Source organism: Boleophthalmus pectinirostris, unplaced genomic scaffold, assembly GCF_026225935.1.
Source record: "Boleophthalmus pectinirostris isolate CB_2022bp ecotype Guang Dong unplaced genomic scaffold, ASM2622593v1 HiC_scaffold_8, whole genome shotgun sequence".
Classification (NCBI taxonomy): Eukaryota; Metazoa; Chordata; class Actinopteri; order Gobiiformes; family Gobiidae; genus Boleophthalmus; species Boleophthalmus pectinirostris.
The window spans coordinates 12234117-12239517 of NW_026571515.1; the positions used below are offsets into that span (position 1 = coordinate 12234117).

A 5401-nucleotide genomic window follows, 5' to 3' on the forward strand; every position below is an offset into this window, starting at 1 on the left:
AAAGGGAACAGTAGAAGAAAAAAGAGGAGGAGAAAGAAGAGGAGGAAAGGGATGGGAAGAAAAGAAAAAGGAACAAGAATAGGAGGAGGAGAAATGAGAACAAAAGGAGGAATGAAGAGGTGCAGGTGAAAGGGGAGAAAAGAGTCGAGGAGAGAAAGGAAGAGGGAAAAGAAGGAAGGGAGGAGAGAAAGGAAGAGGAAGTAGGAGGAGGGGAGGAGAGAAGAAGGGAAGAGGACAAAAGAGGAGGTGGAAGACAGAAGAAAGGAAAAGGAGGAGGTAAAAATCTGTAATATTTGATGTTTTTTTTACTCAAAATGATACAGAACATAAAGCATAGACTACAACACATGAACCAGGACTGAACTAGGCCTGAACCAGGACTAAAACCATACCAACCATGTGGCCGTATCGACTTGACAAAGCCTGATCCCGTCAGATCTCAGAAGCTCAGCAAGGCCGGGCCTGTTTAGTACTTGGATGGGAGACCACTGGGAAAATCAGGTGCCACAAGGGGGTGTCATTGTGTCCTTAGGCAAGACACTTCACCCACATTGTTTAGTATGAAAGTGGTGTGCGTATGTGTGAGTGATGGTGGTGGTCGGAGGGACCAATGCCGCCGATTGGCATGGCAGCCGTGCTTCCGTCAGTCTGGTCCAGGGCAGCTGTGGCTACAATAGCAGTTTACCATCACCGGGTGTGGAGAGAAAAAAATAATGAATCTATAAATGGCTCTGTAAAGCGTCTTTGTGACATATGTCTGTGAAAAGCGCTACATAAATAAAAGACTTGTTTATGTAACACAGGACTAAACCGGGACTAATCTTAGACCTCAGAGCGAGAACATGTGAATCGCAACATAAAAGGTGTCGAAATGGGGTGGGGGTGTGTCAGAGTGGCAGTATGTCGCAAAAAGGGTTGTACCTTGGAAAACACAGTAATAAATGAAGTGTTCCTCTGTGTTTTTAAACTCCATACACCTTCACTAGAATCATTTGGATGACTGCAGCTCTGGAATTGCCAATCTCTGCTGAACTGAAGAGAAAAGGAGCTGTTAACTTGAAAACTACCGCTTCATGACATCACAAGGTGGAACAGAGCATTTTGAGCTTTGGAGATGTAGATAGACTAATAATAAAAGAGTTACTCAAACATACAGTAGCCCACAGCTCTGGCAGACTCCTGGTCAAACATGTAGAGTTCAAAAATTTCACTTTTTATCGTGCCATTTTTCAACTGCAAAAAAGGAAATGAAAAATCACTTGCTTGTTATAAGTCACTGGATGAATTTCTATTATTGAAGGTCTTATATTACAAAAAAAAACGACTCTTGTGACCTCAACAAAAATGTAACTGGAGTTGTGTTTTGTTTCAATCACATGTTTAAGTAATTCTGGATTATTAGTCTGCCTACAAAGCTCAAAATGCTCTGTTTTAACTTGTGATGTCATGAGGCCGTAGTTTTCGAGTTAACATGTATCTTTAGTTCAGTAGAGATTGGAAAGTCCAGAGCTGAAATCATCCAAATGATTCTAATGAAGGTGTAAAAACACAGTGGAACACTTATTGTATTACCACATGACATCACGAGGTGGAAGTGTTTTGTGTTTGACGGAAGAACTCAGCCTAAATATTCAGAGTTTGTGTGTTAAATGTGTAAATGAAACAAAACACAACTCCGGGTCTGTTTGTGATAAGAAAACAACATTAAGGTTAGAAAACAGCAAAATATGGGCCCGATCTTTGGGAAAGCCATTGTTTCCTGAAGACTGGGTTGTCTATCTCATTAGAAATGTTGAAATGTTAAGACATGTTTTGTATAGTTTCTAATCTTTTCGGAATTATTTCACTGACTTTTTTGCTTCAATATTTCTGGTTCAATTGAATGTTGAAAAGAAAAAGAAATGGGCTACAATTAATCTCCAGATAGGCGACTTATGGATCCTTTTATTTCTGGTTCAATTCCTGTTTTTCATTGTTTAAAACTTGAGAAATACTAATTGTTCAGATCACTCAGTCAGCAATAAATATCCTCATTAATGTTCAATAATGCTCAAATCCACTACTATTTTGTGATTTAAGAATAATGTCTATGGAATTGAGTCGTGAAGGTTTGTGACTTTTAAAATATGGGTCCCCAGAAAAAAAAAAAAAAAAAAAGTTTGAGAAACACTGCTTTAAGCCACTTTCAATCAATAACAAATGACAACAAAGCAAAATATGTCTTTCACTTGTTAAGAAGTAGAGAAAAAAAAATAAAAAATCCATAATTGCTCAAAGAGACCTCTCACATTCAACTGAAAATGAATGAATTCTCTATATTTACCCACCCCACTGCTCCATTCACAGCCGATCTCTGGCCCGCTGCTCGAGTAATTAAGCTGAGAGCCCAGAGGCCATCGTAAATACTCCGTGTGATTGTTGAGAAGCACAAAACGCAGTGGCAGCAGCACAAACTCTGTGTCAGGACATTTCAAAAGGACATTACTCGGAAAAGAGCTCCGGCCGAAGTGTCAAAACAGAATTTATTTTATTAACACATTTAGAAATAGGTCTAAGGCCATTTTGTGATAAGACATTAACTGTTTAGAGTAAAATATCACACAGGTAAACTGGACTCTGCAGCACAAAGAAGAGAGGCAAACGTAAGTCTTAGTTCAGTTTAACAGAAAGTGTCCTTCAATAGGTAATGCTTAATATCAGGCTTTATTACATGAACTAAAACATCCTCCAAACTGGGAATTCTCTAATAGACTCTATTCACGTTTACGTCATAAACCAGGAAGACGTTTGGAAAGATGCGACGACAACTTCCGTAGTTAATGTCACTGGGCATGTGATTGGATTCACAACCTGTCAAATATTTCCATGGGAATGGGACTCTCATTGCATCTATGTCACTTACAGACAGCTGGTTTTAACTGTTGATCTGCCAAAGATAACGGAACGCCCACAATAAAAAAAATCTATTTTTTAATAATAATAATAATTAAAATAATTTTGTTTTCGAGGATGGAGTGTGAGATTGACAGGTGGATCAGTGCAGCGTTGGCAGTGATGCGGCTGCTGTATCAGACCATTGCGATGAAGAGGGAGCTGAGTTGAAAGGTGAAGCTCTAGATTTATCGTCATTTATCCTCATCCATTGTCATGAGCTCTGGGTAATGACCGAAAGGACGGAATCGCGGATACAAGCGGCTGAAATTTGTTTCCTCTGCAGGGTGGCTGGGCACTCACTTAGAGATAGGGTGAGAAGCTCAGTCACACGGGAGGAGCTCGGAGTAGAGCCGCTGCTCCTTCACATCAAGAGGAGCCAGCTGAGGCTCGAGCATCTACTCCAGATGCCTCCTGGGCGCCTCCCTCGGGAGGTGTTCCGGACATGTCCCACCTGGAAAAGACCTCAGGGAAGACCCAGGATGCACTGGAGGGACTATATCTCTCGACTGGCCTGGGAACGCCTCAGGGTCCCCCCCCGAAGGAGCTGGAGGAAGTGTCCAGGGTGAAGGAAGTCAAGGAGTCCTTGCTTAGACACCTGCAGCTCGACCTGGCCCCAGATAAGCAGAAGAAAATGGATGGATGGATAAAAAGAAAGAATACTGAATAGTGACATGTCTCAATGTCATGTCTCGATGAAGAAAATCAAGTTCCTATCGCCAGCAGAGCCCAAAGGGAGTCGTCATCCGCATGTTTCCAAACATCTTCCGGTTTTGCGACTTCAGCATGAACAAAGCAAAGTTACTCTACAGTTGTTGGGCGATCACTCAATCCACTGTGCCGCAGCGTCCTAGAGCTTCTTTTTTCTGATAGAAGCTTAAATATAAGACTTGTCGCCGTGCTAACAGCTCCTTCCCACAAGTTGTTATAAGTTTGAACAAAGCATTAACTGACATTTTTCGGCTGTGAAACATGTCAACACAGTAAACACACATCCTACTGTAGAGTTTAAAAAAGAACACTGCATTGTGTAACTTTTCTGGTGGAGGGTACGCCGTCTGCCTTTCTCTGTGGAGATGTTATTGCTTTGTCTGAAATGTTTCAGTGTGGCTTTAAACCTTTCTATCGTCATGGAGACCGACCCATCGCCAAGTTACAGGTCAGATCTGCAGAGAGGCGACCCCATTCACAGTCAGAGTGCCTGTTTTTCAAGGTATTTTAACAATAAAAAACGAGGTAGAGCTGTTTAATGCCATATTTTGGAACATTCAAAGCAGAGCAATGACATATCCATAGAACAAGAATGTGACGGACCTCTAAACGAAAAGACTGTACAAAAAAAAATACATTTTTGGAATACCTGAATAATGCACTTTGAATGTTAATGTTCATTTTTGTATCTTGTTTATTTCACAGTGTTGTCTGTAGTGATTCTTGATCATTTTACATCTTTTTTTTTGTGTTCACTTTGAGCATTTTGAAAAAATTAATTAATAAAAAAATAAATAAAATAAAATAAATAATAATAATAATAATGATAATTTTCACCATCACCATTTCCTTTTGTCGTCTTTTCACTATGATCTTAAAGCATCATTTTAAAGTTATTTTAATTTCCCCCTTTTTCTTTCCTTTTTTTGGTTTATCATTACAAATTGTCTTTGTTTTAAGGATTACATTTTAGGTCACTCCTTTCCATGGTTAATAACACTTTAGGTCACTACTTTATATCTTTATATCTATCTTATTATAGTATATTAGCGTACAGATAATTACTAAATCTTTAAATAAGCATCCACGTTCTGAAATCTCCGCCGTGAAACCCAAAGCGAGCACGTCTCCGTACAGTATTAGACCTGCAGCTAACTGTTCTCGAGGTGCAAAAATGGATTCCAAAAATAGTCTAATGAATGTGTCAGTAGAAATAGTGCTTCATTTTTCTTCCTGCTTTGTCTGAGAACCATTAACATTCTAATGAGGCCAGAGCCATTTTTGGCATTTTTGGACAGTGTGGTCGCGAGAATTAAGAATGACTGAGCGGATTAAAAAGAAGTCTGAGGGGTTTGGAGGATGAAGTTGGGAGTTGAATTGTAACGGCAGCAGTTCCAAAAAATGGCAGTAATATTGACGATTTTGACGGTTAGAGATACACTAGAGATACACGACTACATAAAAATACTCCCTACAACTGTACAACTCAGACCTATGCAACAGATAATACTCCCTACAAGTGTACAACTACTCAGCCTTACGTAACAGATAACACTCCCTACAACTGTACAACGACTCACCTTTATGTAACAGATAATACTCCCTACAACTGTACAACGACTCACCTTTATGTAACAGATAATACTCCCTACAACTGTACAACATCTCACCCTCATGTAACAGATAATACTCCCTACAACTGTACAATAACTCGGCTTTATGTAACAGATAATACTCCCTACAACTGTAAAATAACTCG

The 5401-nt window shown here is 39.7% G+C and overlaps 1 pseudogene; it reads left to right on the forward strand.

The window, feature by feature from the left end:
* Positions 1–395: 395 nt before the first annotated feature.
* LOC129412461 (5S ribosomal RNA) lies at positions 396–513 on the forward strand (annotated as a pseudogene).
* The last annotated feature ends 4888 nt before the right edge of the window (positions 514–5401 follow it).